Source organism: Oryctolagus cuniculus, chromosome 1, assembly GCF_051225735.1.
Source record: "Oryctolagus cuniculus isolate XC-2025 breed Fujian yellow rabbit chromosome 1, ASM5122573v1, whole genome shotgun sequence".
NCBI lineage: Eukaryota > Metazoa > Chordata > Mammalia > Lagomorpha > Leporidae > Oryctolagus > Oryctolagus cuniculus.
Genome location: NC_142867.1, coordinates 110,918,164 through 110,941,513, shown reverse-complemented (window position 1 = coordinate 110,941,513; position 23,350 = coordinate 110,918,164). Strand labels below are relative to the sequence as shown.

Genomic DNA, 23,350 nt, shown 5'->3' with positions numbered 1-23,350 from the left:
CCAATAAAAACTCTTTCTTTGGTTTTACTAAATTAAAAGGAATAATTACCATGCATTCTAGAATATTTTTAAGTTGATGGGACAGGCAGATGTATTTGAAATCTTTTTGTCTTAGATGATTTACAGTGTGGAGGATTTTCCCTGTTGTCACAGAGTTTGAGTTTCTTTAAATTTTTTTTATGTGACTGATGTGGAGAGAAAATTTAAGATTATCAAGGTTTTTTTTTTTTCTTGGTTATTGCTGTTGTCATTTCCTATTTATTTCTGTTGACATGAATTGTTACTAAGCAGACATATATTAATATTAACCAGTGAGAAAGGATTGTTTTTGGCCTGTACTCATATTATGACATCAGGACCGGCCTTCAGTTAGGCATTACAAATGAAGAGATTGGAGAGGAAAACTTTTCATAATTGTTATAATATGCTAAATGAAGGGAAAGGATGATATGCAGAAACATCCAAGGGAGTTTTCCTTTAGTTTTGAAAGATCACCTAGTACTAGCTTTAGGCTTTTTAACAGCCTTTGGGTGCCATTCGTCAGTGCTAAAAGCTTTCTTGGGGGCACACATTTGGTGTGGGAGTTAAGTCAGTCCTTGGGATGTCTGTGTCTTGTGTTACAGTGCCAGGATTTGAATTCTGGATCCATCTCCAATTCCAGCTTTTCTGGTAATGTGTGTTCTGGGAGACATCAGGTGATGGCAAAAGTATCTGGGTCCCTGTCACCTACATGAGAGACTGAGTTCCTTGCTCCTAGCTTCATCCTGACCAAGTCCTAGCTGTTTGCAGGCATTTGAGGTGTGAGGGAGTAGATAGGAGGGCTCTCTTTGCCTTTCAAATCAATGAAGTTAACATTTTTTCAAAAATGTGATTTTTATATTGAAAATGTATTTCAGAAGCACATACTGATACATGCCTGCACACACACACACACACACACACACACTGCAAGAAACAGTTATAAAGAGGACTCCCATCTGTTAGTTCACTTCCTAATTCCCACACCTACTGGTCCTGAGACTGGCTGAGTTGAGGAGTTGGGAACTCATTCCATGTTTCCCACACGGGTGATGGGTGCCCAAATGCTTGAGCCATAACCATTTCTCTCCAGGTCCACAATACAGGAAGCTAGAGTCAGGAGCCAGAAACAGGTACTCGGTTTCTTGAGCTGTCACAACTGCCTTATAGGTCCACGTTAATAGGAAGCTAGAGCTGGATGTGGATACTTAACCCAAGTACTTGTAGTGTGGAATGAGGTGACTTTAATTGGCATGTTAACCTATGTTTCAAAGATTTTTTCTTGTGACATCATGTGTAGTTTTTTTTTTTTTTTTTTTTTAATCAGGCCTTAAGGCATGCGGATCTGGCTGAAGAGCCCATGAGAGTATTTTAGGCATGGAAAGCCAAGACACTCTGGGAAAAAAAAAAAAAAAAAAAAAAAGAAGACCTAAATGAAAGATCTCTGCGAGTGAGATCCCAGTGGAAAGAACGGGGCCATCAAACAAGGAGGTACCTTTCTCTGAAGGGAGGAGAGAACTTCCACTTTGATTATGACCCTGTCGGAATAAGATCGAAGTCGGCGAACCCAAAAGGCTTCCATAGCCTTGGCAACTCATGACTAGAGCCTAGGGAGATTACTGATGCCATAAACAAGAGTGTCAAATTGTTAAGTCAACAACAGGAGTCACTGTGTACTTACTCCTCATGTGGGATCTGAATCCTACATTAAGTGAAGAGCACAACAAATAGTATAAAGAACGAAATACTGTTCCTCAATAGTAGAGACAAGGGCTGTAAACAATCATTGAGCTCCAAATGGTTTTCTAAGAAGCACTCTCTGAGTTTTCCTTCCGTGTGGCTGTTTGGCATAATAGTTAAGATGCTGGTTGGGATGCCTGCAAATCATATTGGAGAGCCTGGGTTCAAGTTACTGCTCCACTCCTGATCCTGTCTTACCTCTAATGCACACTATGGGACAAAGCAGATAATGGCTTATGTGGTTGGGTCCCTGTTGCCTGCGTGGTAAACGTGGATTGAGTTCCAGGCTTCTGACTTCAGCCTGACTCAGCCCTGGCTGTTGTGGAAAATTAAGTAAACTAGTGATTGGAAGATAGCCCTCTTCTCTGTGACTCTGCATGCCTCTCCCTCTCTGCTCCTCTCTTTTCCTCTCTCTATCCATTTCACTTTCTTTCACATAAAAATGAATACATATTAAAATTTCGCTCTTATTAGTGTTTTGAGATATTTCTTCACTTGAATTTATATTACAGAAATAAAAGCAATTTGATAGAAGTGCCTTAGAAATTGAGTGAGATGACTTAACAAATTGACACTCTTGTTTATGGCGTCAGTAATCTCCCTAGGCTCTTGTCAGGAGTTGCCAAGGCTTTATGTGAATGGAATGGGAGAGGGAGCGGGAGATGGGAGGGTTGCGGGTGAGAGGGAAGTTATGGGGGGAAAAAGCCATTGTAATCCATAAGCTGTACTTTGGAAATTTATGTTTAGTAAATATAAAAGTTAAAAAAATAATGAAAAAAAGAAATAGCGTCAGATGGATCTGGCTTAGTGTCATAGCAGGTAAAGCTGCCATGTGTGACAAAAGCATCCCATACCTGTGCCAGTTTGTGTCCTGGCTGCTCCACTTCAACTCCACTCCCTGCTAGTGCCTAGGAAAAGCAGCAGAAGATAACCTAAGTGTTTGGGCCCCTGCCACCCATGAGGGAGACACAAATGGAGTTCCTGGCTCCTGACTTTGGTTTGGCCAGGGGTTGGCTATGGGGCCAACTGGGAAGTGAACCAGTGGATAGAGGATCTCTCTCTGTCTCTGTGTTACTGGACTTTCAAATAAATGTCCTTTCAAATAAATTGTCCTTGTCTACGAGTGCATTGCTGCGGTCCAGTTAATGGTGGTCTGACAACAATATGCCACTCTTTAAGAACTGGGTTATGCCACTCTTTAAGTGCCAGATTGGGAGCTCCATACATCCGCCCACAGCCACTGCCAAGATGTAGAGATACACTACATCATACCCTGAGTTGCTGAGGTGGTAGCCAGTGACGGGTAAGATCCCCGGGACAGCCCTTACCAGCTGGAGTGGTAGTCAAGGACGGGTAAGATCCCCAGAGGGGGACAACCTAAGACAGACATGCTCCCTAAGGGGCTGATCCCACTCAAAGGGGACAACCTAAGACAGGCACACTCTCCGCTCAGTTCCTCTTCCTCTCTTTAATATAAAACAAAAAAGGGGGAATCTGTGGGGAAATTAGGCACACGTGGCAATTCAAAGATGGCGCCCAAAGGAAGTAAGGTGGGCGGTGCCCAAAGTCATTTACCACCAAAGCTGATTGGCTGCGCAGCATCAGGGGAGGTGACAACTGATGATGAGTGTACAGACATATGGCTGGTGCTGTAAAAAGTCGCCCTGTAAAATGACCTTTTAAGTAATTGGTTGGTCCTTAAGCCCTGCCACAGTAATCATGTGGTCTTGTGCTTTAAAAGGCTTTGCCATGTCCAATAAAGGGAGTTCTTGCTTGCTTGACTTGACTCCCCGCTGCATCTGATTGTCTCCGGGATTGGGAGGCTGGGGAACGGGTGAGCGGCGCACTTACCTTTCTTCGGACCCAGTCCATCCTCATTCGGGTGGACTAAGACCCGCAATTAGTGATACAAGCTTCATATCTCAGAGACCCAGTGTTGCATTCCAGCCTTGGCCCTTGGGAGCTCTTGCCGGTGGTACCTCTGCCCCTTTGACGTGTCTCCTTAATTTTTGGTGCTACAAGATGCTTCAGACTCATCTTGTGTTTTCCCTGTCCTGGTCTGGAATTAATCAACCACTTCCCCAAGGAGCCCTCGTTCCTTTTATTGGAGAATGGAATTTAGAAACTAAGATCTGAGTATGCCGAGTTTGTTCCTTGCTACTTAAAATAACACTGCTTTTAGGCTCTCAATGAACAGGGATATAGATGCCTGTCTATATAGGTAGTGTGTGTGGCAGTCATACTAACACAGGTATACATGTATACACATAATTACTTCTCTATCCATCTGTGTGTATACTAAGCTAAATATGAGTTCACTGGGAGATCTCCAGTTCTAAAACCATGGGTTTATTTATCTTTTTCCTAGTCTCTTACTTCCTGCTCCTTCAGTGGAAAACTGGCTCTACCACCTACCTTTCATTTACTTGCTTTTGCTCAGTTTCAGACTTGGTAACCTGTACACCCCGAGGGACAGGGACTCCATCAGCAGAGATCTCACCATCCCCAGGTCTTCAATTATAACACGAATGGACTTGGTCTCAATCTCAAGGCTTTAAAATGTACGGTCCTGTGGAGTCCTCTGATCTGCACAGGGGCAGGGGTCGGCTCTGCTCTGCACACTGCTGTGTCCCCACAGTGCACGGTGTCTGGCTGGGAGCAAAAGCCTGGAAGACCAGGAAGGGGCTGGGTTCCCTGAGCCGCCAGATGCTGCCCCCTTGTGGTTGCAGCAGACCATTGCCCCGTCCCAAGCCGCCTCTATGGGGCGGGACCCTCTCCTAACAAGAACCTACCCAGTAGAAGGCAAGCTGGGATTTGAATGTGGCTCATGCCTTGCAGTCAAAACTGAGTAAGAAGTAGGAAAATCAGAAATAGTCATTGATACATAGGAACAGAGAGACTGAAGTTTCTCCTGCATCACACACCAGCTTCTTCTTCTTCTTTTTTTTTTAACACCAGCTTCTTAATTGGAACTTCTCTGTAGAAGTGACTTTTGCTTGGCCCTTTACTTAGGACCTGTAAAGTCAGTTTTTAAAATATTAGCAGTTACTGAAAATTTTCTTGACATTTACTGCAGGTTGAATATCCCTTCCCCAAAATGCTTGGAACCAGGAGTGTTTCAGAACGCTTATTTCTTCAGACTTTGGAATATGTGCAAATACATACTGAGCTATCTTGGGGGTAGAACCCAAGTCTACACATGAAATTCATGTGTGTCTCATGCACACCCCTTATGCCTAGCCAGGAGGTAATTCATGTAATGGTTTTAGCATACCTGCAGTTTGAGTGTCACCTGTCACATAAGGTCAAGTGTGGGATTTGCTACTTGAAGCATCATGTTGTCCCCCAAAGAGTTTTTTTGGGTTTTGTATTTCCATGTTTGGGATGCTCAGACTGTAGGTAAAAACATGCATAGCCTCCAGTCTCTTTGTCTTCATGAATGTAATGAGTGCTTTAACCTTCCCCTGTGTGTTGATCGCCTGTGATAGGTAACCGGTGCCTCTGTGGTGGTTCCAGTAGAAGTACTGTGTTGTCCCTGTTTGTCCAGGGAACAAAGTGCATGCTACAGATACAACACTGATCCTGTACTTAATTTCTTTCTTCCTCACTTTTGTTGCTGGAGGCATTAGAGCTCCGGTTGCAGCCTTGACCATCAGTTTCAGGAGTTCATTTGCCAAGAGTGATTTTAGGAAGTTTTTTTTTTTTTTTTTGCTGGGGGAGTCTTCATGAGATTCACTCTTTTTTTTTTTTTTTTAATTTATTTATTTTATTGAAAGGTAAGGGTAGGGAAAGGGATATTGCTTTTCCATATTGGTTCACTCTGCAAATGGCTGATACAGCCAGAGTTGGGTCAGGCCAAAGCCAAGAGCCAGGAACTCCACCCCAGTCTCCCATGTGGGCGGCAGGGACCCAAGCATTGGGCGTTACCATCTACGGCCTTCCAAGGCACCTTAGCAGGAAGCTTGACTGGAAGCAGAGCAGCTGGGATTCCTACTGGCACTCTGTAGGATGGCAGCGTCACAAGCCATGGTTTCACTGGCTGTGCCATGATGCTGGCCCTGGGATTCGTTGTTTATCTAGAGAAAATGGGAAGATTAGTGTAGAGATCTCCAATTATTTATTAGTCAAGGACTGGGAATGCAATGTGCTTATGTTGCCACCTTGTGGAGGCTAATGAAATAGAAAATTAATACAAAGTCCTAATGAAGGGATATTGAAGATACTGTTTTGGTGTGTTAATGTGAGCCAAGAGGGGGCCGGAGCTGTGGCATAGTGGGCTAAGCCTCTGCCTACAGTGGCAGCATCCCTTATAGGTGATGGTTCGAGTCCCAACTGCTCCTCTTCCAATCCAACTGTCTGTTATCACCTGGGAAAGCAGCGGAAGATGGACCAAGTGCTTAGGCCCCTGCACCAGCATGAGAGACCCGGAAGAAGCTCCTGGCTCCTGGCTTTTGCCATTTTGGCCATTTGGGGAGTGAACCAGCGGGTGGAAAAACTCTCTTTTTCTCTCCCTCTCTCTCTAACTCTACCTTTCAGAGACATAAATTGAAAAAAAAAAAAAAGATCCAAGAAGCCTTGTCGTTTGCACTGAAATCCTGTGGCTGTCCAGTGCCATGTTCTCTGTGTTCTGCAAGCGGTTTGTGCTGCTGGACTGAAATGGGCACACTTTCAGGACTTCTCTTGCAGGCCTCAGACACGCCCACCCTTCAAGGCCTCTCCTTCACCGTCAGACCCGGGGAGCTGCTGGCTGTGGTCGGCCCTGTGGGAGCAGGAAAGGTAAGTCCTCGGGCTGCGTTTCTGGAGCTGAGTCCAAAGCTGCATGTAACACAGTTTTGTTTGGCATATTTGGAACGGCATTTCTAGTCCGTCCACGGAACATGGGTTTGCCAAGAAGGTCCCATGGCCACACATAGAGGATCTCCAAAGAGTTCATGGAAAATGTGTGCTATTAAAAAAAAAAAAAGCAACCTGTATATGTTCCAATTTTTGCACTCAAATAAACTTGTTTTCTTTTTCAATTTTTGAGAGACAAAAGATACAGAGAGGAGAGAGAATGCTCCCATCTGCTGGTTCACTTCTCAAATGCCTGCAATGGCGTGGGCTGGGGCCAAACCTGGGAACTGGCAATAGCATGCAGGTCTCCCATGTGTGTGGCAGGAGCCCAGTTACTTGAGCCATGGCTGCTGCCTCCCAGGTTCACACCAGCAGGAAGCTGGAGTCAGGAGTTGGGGCTGTAACGGAAGCCAGGCTCTGCCAGACAGACTGCCCACTCCCTAAACCTTCCTTTTAATTTCATTTTCCATGGACTCTTTGGAGTAAAGCTGTTCTGTGGCTGTAAACATTATTAGTTAGTCTTTGCCCTGTATAACCTTTCACTTGGGGAAAACTCATTTGTAGAGTAGGTTGTTAGACCCTTTTGTTAATATGCTTTATAGACCATTCTTTTACATCAGCCTGCTACTGTTATTTTCATTTTTTTTTTTAATTGCAACTTCCTGTGCTGTACTTTGTCTTGCTCTCCATGAAAGGGCGGTGTTTGTCAAACCCCAAGGGCCAGGCTGGGCTGTCCCGTGTACTGATGTCACACGTGTTTGTGTGATCTGTTTCAGTCTTCGCTGTTGAGTGCAGTCCTGGGAGAGCTGCCCCCGAGCCAGGGCCTGGTCCGTGTGCATGGCAGAGTTGCCTGTTTCTCAGCAGCCCTGGGTGTTTTCCGGAACCGTGAGGAGCAACATTCTGTTTGGGAAGAAGTATGAAAAGGAGCGATATGAAAAAGTAATAAAGGCTTGTGCGTTGAAGAAGGTGAGTGGTGACTTGAATTTCATTCTCGAATTTTAGTGTTAAACTACAAGGTTTGTTAAGACTTTTTTTTTTTTTTAACTTGGAAGGTTTATTTATTTATTAGAAAGGCAGAGTTGCTGGCATCCCATAGGGGCACTGGCTTGTGTCCTGACTCCTCCACTTCCGATCCAGCTCCCTGCAACAGACTGGGAAAGCAAAGGAAGATGGCCTAAGTGCTTGGGCCCCTGCTACCCACATGGGAGACCCAAAAGAAGCTACTGGCTCCTGGCTTTGGCCTTGCCCTGCACTAGGTGTTGTGTCCATCTGCAGAGTAAACCAGCCGATGGAAAGTCTCTCTGTCTCTCCCTCTTTGTCTGTAACTCTGCCTTCCAAATACATAAATAAAGAAATTTTTAAAATGAGAGAGAGACAGAGCTTTTCCATCCGATGGTTTGCTCCGCAAATGGCCACAACAGCTGAGGCTGGGCCAGGCCAGAGCCAGGAGCCAGGGGCTTCCTCCAGGTCTCCCACGTGGATGCAGGGACCCAGACATTTGCGCCATTCTCTGCTGCCTTTCCAGGCTTGTCAACATGGAGCTGGATCAGAAGTGGGGCAGCCGGAACATGAACCAGTGCCCGCATGGGATGCTGATGTCACAGGTGGCAGCTTTATCCTCTGTGCCACAATGCCAGCCCCTTCTTTTTAATTTGAAAAGATTCTTGAATGCTAGTTAGTGCTTAAGTTAGTCTTCTGGTTAGGTACACACACATGCACAGTATACACACATACAGCAGACACACGTCACGTACACACTCTGTATGTTTTATTCCTTTTCCTGATGTAATGACATTTACAGTTTGTTTCTTTTTTGGGGAGGAGGAGGCTTTTTTTTTTTGAAGCTTTAATTTTAACTTTTTAAAAAATGGACAATTAGAGCCTGAACAGTGGAGAGAAGACTGTGTGGAGGCTTCACGTGCCTGTCTCGAAGCTTGAAATGGAATCAGCTGGTGGCCAATCTCGCCTCCTCCCTAGCCTGTCGGTTATTGTGAAGGGGGTCTCAGACCTCACAGTATTTGGTCTGTAACTATTTTATTGTTTTTCTCTAGCAGCTAACTCATTTGAAAAAAAATTATAACACCTTATAAAATGATCCACATTCCTTGAGATGGTCAGCGTTCTCAGTGGTGTTGACGCATATTCAGTGAGCACATTAAGTGTCGCTCCCCCATTCGCGGAGGAACGACACAGGACCCTGCGCTGTTCTTTCTGCTGCTCGGCCCTTCCCGGGTTAGCTGCCGTTCCCTCATTCGTGGAGGAACGATGCTGTCCCGGGTTAGCTGCCGGCCCCTCCACCTCCGTGGAGGGGCGGCACCCCTGCCACTTTCCCCGCTTCCGCGGAGGAGCGGCACACCACCGGCCGGCTCTCTCGGGGGCTGCTCAGGTGTTCCTCAGGTGTTCCTTCAGATGTTACTGGTGCATGTTGTTTCTCTCTTCCTTTATAGTCCTCTTCCACCAATCCCAACTCTGCTGCCCACACGCTGAGCACGCTGCTCTCCTCCAATCAGGAGCAGGATCAGCTCCTGCAGCTTATCAGTCAAATTGGCGTGAGGCAGCTGCATAGAAGTTTACTCCTCCCCAGCGCCATGTTGTGGGAGAGCAGATGCATAGAATAAGTCTTAATTTCAGTAACTTAGTCTAGTCTCAGTTGCTCCCCACAATTAAGAAACCTCTACCCTCACTGGTTTGACTCAGATGCTCACGCTGGGCCCATGTCCCCAGGGCCCCTTTGTGTCCACATGTTCCCCTTTCTGCTTCCTATTTTACTTGAGGGACTCCCAGTCTTCAAACACAAACTCACGACAAGGAGAAGAGACATTATTAATGACCCTGATTTGATCAATACAGTTATTGAAATAGCATGCCACACAATTACTGTTAATTAGATTTAAAACTTTCAGGAGCTGGAACCTGGTTTGCTCACCACATTGGTTACGGGTATCAAATGATCACACTGAACTCTATAAATATGTATGATCACATAATAATAAGTATAAAAATATATAAGTATGTAATTATACAATAAAATAGTGAAATGTAAATATTTGATTATGTAAAGTGATAAATATATAATGATATATAATTACATATAAATATCTAATTAAAACAGCAAAGCAATAATAATAAAGGAAAATGAAAGGCTTTAACTTTTTTTTAACATGCATCATTTTACCAGTAGTGAGGTTGCTTTCAGAAATGACAGTTTGTGGGGCTGGCACTGTGGTGTAGTGAGTAAAGCTGCCGCCTGCAGTGCTGGCATCCCATATGGGCACCGGTTCGAGTCCTGGCTGCACCACTTCTGATCCAGCTCCCTGCTCATGTACCTGGGAAAGCAGTGGAAGATGGCCCATGTGCTTGGGCCTCTGCACCTATGTGGGAAGCCCGGAAGAAAATCCAGGCTCCTGCCTTCAGATTGCCCCAGCTCCAGCCATTGCAGCCAATTAGGGAGTGAACCAGCAGATGGAAGACCTCTCTCTCTCTCTCTGCCCCTGCCTCTCTGTAACTCTGCCTTTCAAATAAATAAAATCTTAAAAAAGATGACAGTTTGGAAGACAATGGTAGGATGAAATGTGTAATTGTGTACTGAGATTTAAAGAAAATTGGTGATGATGAATGGAAACTGAACACACAGCTAGGAGAATGCAAGTTAGGAAAAGGAAGAGAAGGCCACCGGGAAAATTCTGTGTTGCCCCCTTTGGGTGGTGGAGCTCGGGGAATGATGGCATCAGAAGGCTTTCTGCAGGGTCTGCCCAGTGGCCTGGCCGTCTGGCCGTTCTCTTATACCTGTGGGTAGGGCCGTAGACACTGCCAGAGGTGTAGCATTGAAAGCTCCTAACCAGCTTTGCAAGGAAGGAGTACATTTGTTTGAAAGTTGCCTTGAATCTCAGATTGTATCAGGTGGGCAGCATATTTTATGATGATGTGGACAAAAGATATAATTGCTGTTTAATGGGCTTTTATTGCCTTCCGCCGGGTTATTGTTCATGAGAGATAATGTGTTTTTAGACATGACATTGAGGTAGTAGTGATGAACTTGATTGTTATTAAATGGAATATATCCCTGATAAGAAAAGAAGGGGGAAGCAGATGTAGCCCAGTCTTGATCCCATTTGTTCAGGGTCCACCGTGTGCTAATCCCCACCCTGGCCCCATGTCTCACGCAAATACAAAGATGTATGAATCCTAACCCCTTTCCACAATGTCTTTGATGCTTTTTTCTTCATTTGGGAAGACAGTGGCTTTGAGAACTGAAGTGACTCAGCTCAGCATTTGCAGTTCAAGTTCAAATGCACATCTGCACGGGTCCAGATGCCCCCTCCCCTGCGCCCCGCCACCTCTCAGTTGTGGAACTGTGTGTGATTAAACTGGGTGATTGAAGAATGTGGAAGGTAGAGAAAACAGATCACAAGCTTTTCTTCTTACCTGGATCGGTTTTGCTCAGGTCAGGCCAGCCCTGCTCTCGCCCTCCCCATCTGTGGACATCTGGGTCCTAGTGTTTCAGCAGGTGCTGGGGCACTGGCTGTGTTCAGCATCTCCCACGGCCACCGGTCTGCGTCTTTAGCTACCTCGAGGCGTCTGCATGGCACAGACTCCTGGGCAGAAGGGGTCCCCCGCAGGGCAGGGCTGCACAGAGACTTGGAGGGTGGTGCTTCTCTGTTTTGGTGTTAACAAAGCTAACCCTGCACTGCGGAGGGACGCATGTTCTCCTTGTACTCATTCCCCTCCTTGGCAGGAAGCCAGGCCCAGGGTGCAGAAGCACAGCAGAGCCAGAGGCTGCCCTGGCCTTGTCTCGCGCTGGCTGGCACGCTGGGCCTGTGACTGCTGGTGTGTCTGCTGCCGAACCCGAACGCTCACTTAGACGATTTCCTCAAGGATGGCTGTGCTCAGAGCTGACTCGCTGTAGCAGCAGTCACCGAGGTCTCTAACAAATCGGGGAGGCGCTCAATGAGTTGTGCGGTCCTCTGTCAGTCTCCTTTCTGAATCTGTGTGTCAGGGGGCGGGCATAGACACCTCATGGAATTATCTGTGCCTGTAGGTGCAGAGACTGAAGATGGAATAGGAAAGGCTTGGTGTTAGAGGAAGAAAGGAGCTCCCCGGGTTTGCCTCAGTTTCCTTCCTTGTCAGTGGGGGAGGTTGGGTATGACTGGATTTCAGGCAATGCGTGGAGATTTTGGTCAGTGGTATTTGTCACTATTATAGCGCCTTTCTCTAAATCCATCAGTAAGAAACATGGAGTAAAGCTTGCTCCTTAAGCTCCCTTTTGCCCCTCGTAAAACAGAGCAAAGCAAGATCTCTCATATCAGATACAGGGATAATAGGTGCATCACTGTAGATCTGATTAAGGTAAATTTATGAGTTAATTGAACTAAAAACACGTAGCCACGTCTTTAGGCTGATTACATTTTTAAAGTGACATTGCGGTGAGTTATGGGGCATTCCTCAGGACACGGTGTAATAATCTTAGGAACGTTGCGAGGAGCAGTTAAAAGCCGAGGCCCCGGGGTCAGACAGCTCTGGGGTTGAGCCTCCATTGCTCTTCACTGAGTGTGAGATTCTGCCTAAGTGTCTCAACTTGCAGTTACAGGTTGCTTCTTCCATAAAGTGGAGATAATAATAACATCCATCGCATAAGGCTGTCATGAGGACCAAATGTGACCATGAATTTAAAGTCCTTGGTTGCCAGGGATGTCATGGGCCTGCTATAAATGTTAGCTCCTAATTGTAAGGGCTATTAATTTTGGGGCCAAATCACATAAAACAGGACATGTTAGGAAGAATGTGTCTTGAGTATGCAACTTCTAGTATTTGAGTTGATTTCTGCCTTAAGTGCTTCATACACAGTACAGTAACAAAGCCAAGGATAAAAAGTCCCCATACTAAACACAATGCATGATGTAACATTGGCCTGCTTGGTATTTTTTAAGCCTTGAGCACTTTTTAGAACATCCAAACAATTTGTATACAAGGGTATGCCGCTGAAAAATTCAGGTTTAGTATTTTCCTGTGTACGTCACTGGAATTTATGAACTCCACTGGGTACCTGCAGGCTTCTAGTTCCTTTTCATATTTACCACATTCCTGGCAACGTGGACGTGTTCTTTTCAATCTGCCTTGACTAGTGTAGTATAATTATTGTTATAGCTTGAGGTTTTCTTCTCTCAGCTGGGATAACCATATCATTCCATGGCAACATCATAGGAAATAAGAAATGCTTTCTGGGGCTGGCATTGTGGCATAGCGAGTTAAGCTGCCACCTGTACTCTGGTATCCCATATGGCTGCCTGTTTGTGTCCTGGCTGCTCCACTTCAATCCATCTCCCTGCTCATGTGGCTGGGAAACAAGTAGAAGATGAACCGAGTAATTGGGCCCTTGCACCCATCTGGGAGGCCTGGATGAAACTCCTGGCTCCTGGTTTGGCCTGGCCCAGCCCGTTGGAGCCATCTGATGAGCGAACAAGCAGATGGAATATCTTTCTCTCTGTGTCTCTTCCTCACTGTCTGCAACTCTGCCTTTCAAATAAATAAATCTTAAAAAACAAAAAAGGCTTAGAGTAAAAGGAATGTGAACCAAATTTAAATGTGGACACTAAGTTTCTTGATATGTCTGTGTGTGAATATAGATGTCTGAATTTTGAGTTGTTTTAGTATTGCCTTCATTAATGTGACTTTCAGTACCTGCAGAGGGTAGCGTAATGAGGAACAGCAGAAGAATGTGAACTTGGTTCGCGTTCTTGCCCTCCCAGGGAGTCGCATCACTTGCCTACCTTCCTTCTGTCTCCATTTGACCATCTGTGAAATGGAGCAATACTTACTTTGCAGGTGGTTGTGGGGCCTGGAGATAATATCAGGCACTGGGAGCCATGCTTGGTGCCTGGTTCCTGCCACGTGGGAGCTGGTTGTACTGGGGAGTTAAGCCTGACATACGCACCAGATCTGTGATGCAGAACAGGGCCAGTCCTTTGTGAGCAACAGAAACAGAGCTATTGGAACTCAGTGGACAGAGAGCTGCTTTCTGACGGGAAACACAGGGATGGTTTCAGAGGATTGGATGGAGATGCGGTGAGACAAACTGTGATGGGAAGGGCAGCTCCACATCAGGAGAAGCTGTGGACAGCGGCGTGAGTGCCCTGCTGCCTGGATCTGGAATTACCCCCTGCCCAGGCCTCGTGTCTGACCCTAAGGAGCCATTCTGGTGGTCTTCCCAGTGGGATTTCACCATCGCTGAAGGATGCTGGTTGTGTTTCTGGTCTGTTAGTTCAAAGCCCACAGAGCCATCTCTTGATTTCTCTCTGCTTGTGTTATGTGTCTGCTTTTTTAGTGAGAGCGTGTTATAGAGCAAACATGTGGTTAAATTTTAGTTAAATTTAAATACTGGGGCCGGCATTGTGGCTCACTTGGTTAATCCTCTGCCTGCGGCGCCGGCATCCCATATGGGGCCAGGTTCTAGTCCCGGTTGCTCCTCTTCCAGTCCACTCTCTGCTGTGGCCCGGGAAGGCAGTGGAGGATGGCCCAAGTGCTTGGGTCCTGCACCCCATGGGAGACCAGGAGAAGCACCTGGCTTCTGGCTTCGGATCAGGAAGCTGGAATCAGACTCAATCCCAGCACTCTAATATGGGATATAGACATCCTAACTGCTGTCTTAACCTCTAGGCTGACTGACCACCCATGCACTGATTCTCTGATACAGTGACTCCCATGGCTTTGGGAGCCATGTGGATAGTGACAACCCCTGTGATATTTCCATGTGTCCAGCACAGACCTTCAGACCTACATGTGTAGTTGTTACTCAGCATCACCAATAGGTATCTCACTTTGCCCTGCCCATGGTTTTGACTTTTTTTTTTTTTTTTGCCCGAAATCCATATCCAGCATCTTCTCCAGCTCAATGCACAGAAACCCTGTGCTTTCCCTTTCTCACATTGCCAAGGGCAATGTCATCCTCTTCCTCCTCTTCTCTCCCAGCCCACCCCCATCCTGCAGGCGAGGTGAGGTTTGCCTCGAATGTGGCCACATCTGTCCATTTCCTTGTCCCCACTCTGGTCCTAGCCACAGTCCTTTCTCAACAGATTGTAGCTGGGACTGCCAACTCCTGCCCTGCTGGCACCCTTGGCCTTTACTGTCTGTCTCCCGCAGAGATAGGAGTGGTTCCTTAACCTGAGCCAGGCGGAGTCGTTGTTCTGCCTTTAGAGGGAGTGAAACTGGGACCCTCTTTGCATCCTTTGCCCTCATCTCCCACAACTCTCCCTGCTCTGCCCCAGCTGAGCTGCCCTCTGGATTGTGCTTTGCACACCTTGGGCCTGCGTCTGCCTTTGGTCTCTGCCCTTGCTCATTCCTCTACACTGCACGCCCTTCCTCCTGGCCTGCCCTCTACCAGGGCTCTGCTAGACCCATTGACCAGAGCCCTTGTGGACTAGACCCTGTATATATTACCTGTCTCCTGTGTGGAAGCTCTAGGCCCTTGGTTTCCTTCACTGCACTCAGAACCATGCCTGACCTAGTGCTGAAGCCCAGTGGATCCTGTTAAAATGGTGAAGTGCACAGAGCTCTGCTAATCTACAGCATTAAAATCAATAGTATGCCCGAGAGATTTTTGGAATGGTTCAATGTTATGATTTAGCCACCATGGAATACATGCATTGCTGTTGATCAAATCCAAATTGATTTCTCAAAAACAACTGAGGGTAGTGGGAGAACTACTTTACGGCTCCCCGTCACCTATAGGATTTGCAGCTTTTGGAGGATGGGGATCTGACAGTGATAGGAGATCAGGGAGCCACGCTGAGCGGAGGGCAGAAGGCGTGGGTGAACCTGGCCAGGTAAGCCGCCTCTCGGCCGCCTGCACACTTTCACACTGCTGCTGGAGGTCACGGGCACGTTGCGCCCACTTGCTGCGTGGTGGGCGCATGTGAAAGGCGGGTCGTGCTTTATTGGTTGGTGCTGGGTAGCACAGTGGTGGAACACTCATGATTCCTAGGTGCGAGCTGGGAGGGGACACTCTTCCTCTTCTGGGGTCTCTTCCCTTTTCCAGGGCAGTGTATCAGGATGCCGACATCTACCTCCTGGACGACCCTCTCAGTGCGGTCGATGGGGAAGTCAGCAGGCACTTGTTCCAGCAGTGAGTTGAACCTTGTTTTATGCCATTTCTGCTTTCCAACAACCATCCAGGGTCAGCTCAGGAAACCCTTTGTGGCTTCATGAAATTCAACTCCTCCTGCCGGGGGATACCCCCAGTCCCACCCAGAAGATCCACGTTAGGGAACAATTTTGCACAAATAGGAGATCAGGTAGGAAGGTGCACAAGAGGATGGCAGTGAGCAGAGAACATGGTTAGGGATTTGAGAGCCAGATGGCAAACTGGGCCCACTTTGTAGCTTCTGCTTGAGTTGCTTACCTGGAAACTGTGGATGGAAGAATAAAGATGGTGTAGGCTGCTTCAATTGAGGGATGGACTTGGCAACATGGCCCTGGGCTTTCCGTTCTTTCCTTCCTGTTTGATTTATGGTCATCACAAGTAGGGATTTTAGGGCCAAGAGAGAGCTCCTGTGGAAAGGCCTGGAGGACTTACTAACCTGTAGATTTGGAAGTAATTAGTGAAACCTGGAGTTTTAGAATGATTTCTTCCATATCAGAGTATGGTTTGAGAGTTTCCCGTTGCTTTGTGGATTCTTAGCAGAACTAACACTTAATGACCCCTAGACATGGAGCATTAGCTTGCATTTGAAACTAGGTCTGTGGAATCTGGCTGGACTCCTGATTTTTCACTGGGTGTTTCTGGAATTTGTTTTCTTTGGCTCTTGTTTAGCCACTGAGCCACGAGGTAGAATGACTCAGGAATGTTTTCTGTGTGTACTGTAATCGAAGGTGCTGACTGACACTTCTTCTGTGGTTTAGATTGGCTTTTGTGAAAGCATGGTGAACTTGATCTTGCTTAAATAGCGTGCAGAAGGACCAGTGTTGTGGCACAGCAGGTTAAGCTGCTGCTCGCAATGCCGACATCTTATATCACAGTGCTAGTTTAAATCCTGCCTGCTCCACTTCTGATCCAGTTTTCTGCTAATGTGCCTGGGAAAGCAGCAGAGGATGGCCCAAGTACGTGGGCCCCTGCCTCACACATGTGGGAGACTTGGATGGAGTTCCTGGCTCCTGGCTTCAGATTGGCCCAGATTTGGCTGTGGCATTTGGAGGGTGAATCAGTGGATGGAAGATTCCTCTTTCTCTCTTTCTCTCAGTGTGTGGTGTGTGTGTGTGTGTGTGTGTCCTTCTGCCTTTCAAATAAATAAACCAATCTTTCTTAACAACTTCTAAATAAATAAATAAGCAGCATCCGTATTTGTCCCTCAATTGGCTTTGTGTGTGTGGTTTACCTTGTTAATCCCAGTGTACCCTTTCAGCTGAGCCCCAGTTGGCTCTGATGGATGCTGTTCCTCAAAACATCTTCATTTACTAAAGGATGACAGAAAGCTATGGAGAAGTTAAGGACCCAACTGGACAGAGAAAGAGACCCAAAGAAATGTAGATCTCGTTCTTGCCTTTTAAGAAATTTCTACCAGGGCCAGCGCCATGGCTCACTTGGTTAATCCTCCGCCTGTGGCACCAGCATCCCATATGGACGCTGGTTCTAGTCCTGGTTGCTCCTCTTCCAGTCCAGCTCTCTGCTGTGGCCTGGGAGGACAGTGGAGGATGGCGCAGGTGCTTGGGCCCCTGCACCCGCATGGGAGACCAAGAGGAAGCACCTGGCTCCTGGCTTCGGATCGATGCAGTGCCAGCCGTGGCAGCCGTTTGGGGGGTGAACCAACGGAAGGAAGACCTTTCTCTCCCTCTCCCTCTCTCTCTCTCTCTCTCACTGTCTATAGCTCTACTTGTCAAAAAAAAAAAAAAGAAAAGAAATTTCTACCTGGAGCTGATCAGGACAAGTAGGCCTAAGAGAATTTTAATACAGGGCAGTCCGTGCTAGGTGGAGGAATAAGTGGGCAGCTCTAGGCTGGTTTTAGAGGGCACGATGTGGGCTGGGCTCAGCAGGAAGTGGCCAAGCCTGTGGCCCTGCAGGCTGGGAAGGGTTTGTAGAGGCTGTGAAGAGGATTCAGCTCCTTGTGGCAGAAGGAGCTGTAGAAGCAGAGATGCAGAGACGATAGCAAGCAGAGTGCATGATTGGAACAGCAAGCAGACAAGTCTTCCCGGAGTGGAGGACGTGGGTTTTGCAGCAAAAAGGATGTTTGGAGAGGCTCGTGGGGAGGTGCCGCATAGGCCACGGGGGCAGCTGAGAAAGAACGCTGCACACCAGGAGGCTTAAACAGCTGGATTCTGTGTTCTCACCGTTCTGGGGGCTGCAAGCCCAAGATCAAAGTGTCAGCAGGTTTGGTTTCTGCCGAGGCCTCTCGCTGGCTTACCAGGAACCACCGCCTCGCATCCTCCCATCTCCTTTCCTCCTCCCGTGTCTGTGCCCAGGTTGCTCTGCCTCACAGGTCATCAGTCAGGTTGGAGCAGGGTGCACCCTTGTGGCCTCGTTTTGACTTGCCTTTTTAAGGGTCCTGTCTCCGAATTCTAAGATAGCAAGAATTATGGCCTCACCTAAGCAATTTAGTCCGTATCAGTTGTCCCATGTAGCAAAGTGATGAAGGATTTGAGCAGAGTTAGGGTAGCATACAAAGGGACTTCAAAAAGTTCATGGAAGTGTACCAGTCTTTTTTAAAAAATCATTTATTGATTGATTTAAGAGACAGAAAGCTCCCATCTATCTGCTGGTTTACCCCCCAAATGGCCACGACCACCCAAGTCAAAGCCAGGAGCCAGGAACTCAGTTCAGATCTCCCACGTGGGTGGCAGGGACTCCACTGCCTGTTGCTTCTTAGGGTCCCGTTAGCAGGAAGGTGGGCCAGCACTGGGGGTTAAGCCCAGGTACTCTGATAGGAGATGCATACATTTTAGATAATGTCTTAACTGCCAGGCCATACTCCCATACTCCCCATTATCTTTTATTTTATTTATTGCAAAGGCAGAGTTACAGAGAGGCAGAGGAGAGAGAGAGAGAGAGAGAGAGAGAGAGAGAGAAAGAGGTTTTCTGTCTGTTGGTTCACTCCCCAATTGCCACAACGGCCAGAGCTGGGCCAATCGGAAGCCAGGAGCCAGGAGCTTCTTCCAGGTGTCCCACGTGGGTGCAGGGGCCCAAGGACTTGGGCCATCTTTTACTGCTTTCTCAGGCCATAGCAGAGAGCTGGATCAAAAGTGGAACAGCCAGGACTTGAACTGGCACCCATATGGGATGCCGGCACTGCAGGAGGTGCCTTTACCTGCTATGCTAGAGCACTGGCCCCTCCCGTTATCTTTTAATTCAGTTCACCCACAGCCTTTTGGAAGCCCCCTTAGGTTGCCAGGATAGATTCTAGGGGTTGGGACATGAGGTCTTCCACGAGTGTGGGGCTCCAGTTGGGGCTCACTAGACATGTCCCCATCAGAGTGTGCTTGGGAAATGTGCCTGGAATTGGGATGACGAGAAAGTTCTAGAAGTAAATGGTGGTGATGGTTGCCCAGCAGTGTGAATGTACCTCATGCCACCATGTGCTTATACATTGTGAAAATGGTAAATTCTATTTTACCGCCACAACAAAAAACCAGTGTGGTGGCGTTGCGTCTTCCAGAAGGCAGAGAGCAGAAGCAGCTGGCCCTGGTCCTTGCCCTTAGCTCTCCTCTCTGTTCCTTCCCGCCTGCGTGCTCCTGGGTGTGCCTTGTTGGGTTTTCCTGTGGGCAGAGCAGGGCTTTTGTGGCTTGCATGAGCCATGTGCGGGTCCACTCGAGTTCTCCATCACTTGCAGAACAGCTCCTGATGGGACGTGGTGTTTGCCTCTTGGGAGGGGAAGAAACGTGTTCTGATTGCTGGGTGTCTGTATGCATGTCACAGATGCTCCCCAAGTTTTTCTGCGCACACAGGAGGGAGTTATAATGTCCTCTTGCACCTTGAAGGTTTAATGCCTTTGAATATACACTTGATAGGAGTAAGCTTGTTAGAACGGTTGTTTGCTGATCACAGCCACATTCTTTGGGGAAACTTGGAGCAGGGAGCACGAATGCAATTTAGGAAATCACTCAGGAGAGTGTTCTCAACGAGTTAGAAAATTGGATTGAACCATATGCTATGAAAGATGATGGTTGTGTTGAAGCTTAGGAATGTGAAGTGTTTTGTATAAAAAGTGAATGAATTACACTTCTATTTGCCATTAACAGTTTTACTTCAATTGTGGATGTACATCCACGGTTATGAAGGTCTGTGAGTTTTACAACTATATGTTGGAAACGTTAGTGGGCCCTTATGACACTGATGCCAATCAGATCTGCTGCGAGCTTTCAGTCTTGTTCCATTTTGGAAAGCCTCAAGCTCTTGGCCGCAGGCAAAATGAGTTCTGCGGGTCTGTCTTGATAATTAGGTCACCTACACCCACTTGTGTGTGCAGGCTGAGACCAGGTGCCTTGTAAGGAGCAGGAATGCGTGTCTCACAGTTCTGGGGGCTGGGAAGTCGAAGCTCAGGGCCACGGCCAGTCTGGTGTCTGCTCCAGGCTCATCGTGGTCCATCAACAACCCTCTTTCCTGAGGCCTCCTTTATAAGGAGGGCTAATCCCATTCATGAGGGCAGAGTTCCATGAAAAGACCCCTCCTCCAGGTGCCTTCCCGCTGGCGACTAGGTTTCAACAAGAGACTGTGTGTGTGTGGTGGGGGTGGGGGGACATGAACATTCAGACCTCAGCACTGGTTCACCTGTCCTGATTCAGTCCTTCCTAGGCTTTGCTCACCTTCTGGGTGCAGCACCAGGCCCTCAAATGGCAAAGACTTCTGTGCAGCCCACCCCCATTCGGCTTTGCTGTCCTTCCGCTCCCAGCCAAGGCGACCTGTGGAATGCCAGAGTCAGGCATGCCTGTTCTGTCGTCTGCCTGTCTGCACGCTTGCTGTTCATTCTGCTTATGCCAGAGCCATGGAGAAAGGAGGATGCAGACCCCACCCACCTGCCTTTCCCTTCTGTGCCTGCAGGGGGCAGTGTGCCCTTCCTTTGGGCCCACAGCCCTCCACGGGTGGCTCGCCATCTGAATTAAATGAGTCACTGCTGATTTAATCAATGTGTTTATGACAAGACTTGGAACTTTTTTCCCTTAAATATTTGGGCCGTGTTTTCCTGGAGATTTTGCAAAAACATATAGTTTAGGAAAATTTTAAAGTCATCAGTCACCATGTTATTTCAGTTATTTATGTGATTTTTGTAGATGATGGAAGATCCGTGGCAGAACAAGTTTTAAAACCTTAAACTTGACCCTTCTTGGACATGGCTGCCAATCACCTATCAGATTTGATGGTTAACATCTCCCTTCAAATAGTTATAAAGAGGGATTTATGGCAGGTGATTTTGAATTATGGATAAACAATTCCATTCAAAGCTTGAGTGCTAAGCCTGAATAGGGATTTGCTAGGTTGAGAAACTTAGGTATGAAGTCAGCCAAGTTAAGACATGTCTAGAGGGAAACGCTAATCATTGTGGATTGAGAGATCTAGAGGGAAATGTTAATCCTTATGGATTGAGAGAATGGAGCCCTAGTTTGTGCCTCTACGTCAGGGGCTTGGTTCTGATCAGAGGCCTGGTCCCCAGAGTGCCCTCCTAGGGCTTTTTCACCCTGAATGAGAAGCAGATGGTTAGCTGTGGCTTAGGGGAAGAGTGGACCAGTGATGCTGACAGTAGTGTCGGGCGTCAGTTGTATTCTGGGCCTTTTTCATGGCTTAGTGCTTTTATTTCCCAGAACATGAAATAAGTTGACCCTAGTAGCCTCATTTTAAGATGGAGTAACTGAGGTTCATGAAGGCTTAGTAGCTCACCCAACATTGCCAGGGTGGAAGGTAGACCAGGGTTCTATCTTTGATCTGACCCCCTCAGCAGGTTGCCTTGGAACCCATTTTCCTGACTTTTTGCTCTGCGCAGGGCCCTGCAAACCTGGAGTCTATGCTGGGAGCGCAGGCTGTGGTCTCTGAGTCTTGTATGCCAGGCTGCTTGCTCCCCTGGGAGTGGGGGCTGGGACTGAACTCTCAGTCTGCATTTAACACACAGGAACACTCGCAGGAGCTGCTTTGGAAGAACTGTAAGGTTGAATATTGAGGTGCCTCTTGACCTTTGACTCAGTGGATAGAGGATGTTACATTCGGAGCATTTGGGTTCAGTCCTAACAAAAGAAAGCAGGCTCCCTGGCTGGGCCTGGAGTATTGTGGAGCCTTCCCAAGGCCTCACCAGCATTTTTTTTCTCCATTATTTAGGAAGAGGGGCCTGGAAAGTACACTCTGGCAGAGGTTATTGAGGAATCTCACGCTTGTGTATGTGTGGCTCCTATGTCCATCCTGAGTCACCCACAGGAAGCTGGCCGAGGCACTGATCTCCCTCTCCCCTTTGTCACACCGCAGTCAAATCATTTGTATTTCTGATAAGTGAGGTTTTGGAATCTCAGTGCTGTTTGATTTTCATCATGAGATACATAAATAGATCTCAGGCTGACTTTCAGAAAGAAAGCTTAGTGGTCACTACTTCCTTTGCCAGCCTGCTGTCTGGAATTTCTCAGCAGAGCAAGGCTCCTGTTTGCTATGGTGAGACTAAGGATCTGGTCAGCTCCCTTGATGTGTACCGTGTTCAGTGTGTATTCACATTTGTATGTAAACTATGCATCTTTGACTGCTGTGTTGTCTTTTTTCTCATTACGGCTTTCCGGTTTGGAGCACCCTTACTAACGTGTCTGTGCTGTGCCTCTCCCATTTCTAGGTGCATTTGTCAAACCTTGCATGAGAAGATCACCATTGTAGTGACTCATCAGTTGCAGTACCTAAAAGCTGCAAGTCATATTCTCATATTAAAAGATGTAAGTAATTTCTGGAAGTCTGCGACACTCACTAGCACTCCAGTGTGTTGAAGGAGGATACTCCCAGCAGGCTCTCTGCCTTGGGCCGTGTGGGGAGCTTCCTCTTCCTCCCGGGTTTCACAACCCTCATGCCTTTGAGGATGAATTCAAAGCACTATAATGGCTCCAAAGTATATCGGACTGTGGCATCACATTTATGAAATTTTAACAGTTCTAGTGAAATTGTTAATGCTGTTTTAGGGACAGCTTTTTGTTCTCCTGTAAGAACTGTCTGTGTCCTTTTGGTTGTCATACGTGGTTTGCCTAAAGAACATCCTGCGTAAGTTACAGGAACACAGTGGGACAGCTGCCAGGCAGAGCACCTGCTTCCTGGAACAGCCCATGCCTGGTCTCACTGAGTACCGGTTTGTCGGGGAGTCTGTATAGCAATAAGTGAGACCACTCCTTGCCTTGTGGCCCTTTCGTGCTCTCTGGGAATACATGCTATGAAGGAGAAAGGGTGGGGTGGCCACATGGGGACCCGAGGGACAGTAACATGAGGGTGCTGGCTCTGCAGTCACCTGGGAGAGGTGTAGCTGAGGCGGTGGGATCAGGCAGGGTCTTAGGGAAGGAAGTCATCTGTGTTTAGAGGGCCAGAAGGGAGGCAGCATGGCTAGGGCTGAGCAGCTAGAGCAAGTGTGGTGGCAGAGAGCTGGGCTCAGGGCGGTAGTCAGTAGATCTGGGATTGGGCTGGAAGCCATTGGATGCTCCAGAGCAGGGCAGTGGTGTGGTCTGGTTCATGGTTTTAGAAGATCCCTGTTGGAAGAGCTACAGCAGAAGCAGGTAGACTCTTAGTTTTTCAGAGAACAGAATTGTGGGCTTTGGCTAGTGTGTGAGAAAC

General features: G+C 47.4%; 1 non-coding gene across 3 annotated transcripts in view; it reads left to right on the top strand.

The window, feature by feature from the left end:
* The window catches only part of LOC100357956 (uncharacterized), a 32,063-nt gene extending 9,585 nt beyond the window's left edge, over positions 1–22,478 (top strand). The window contains exons 2-4 of one of the 3 annotated variants that reach the window (XR_016220747.1): positions 6,445–6,534; positions 7,368–7,557; positions 22,374–22,478. This is a non-coding gene — a transcript (uncharacterized LOC100357956). Of the gene's footprint in view, positions 1–6,294; positions 6,535–7,367; positions 7,558–22,373 lie in introns of all 3 variants that reach the window. The other 2 variants (XR_016220746.1, XR_016220745.1) reach the window with 2 other exon arrangements.
* Positions 22,479–23,350: the final 872 nt, after the last annotated feature.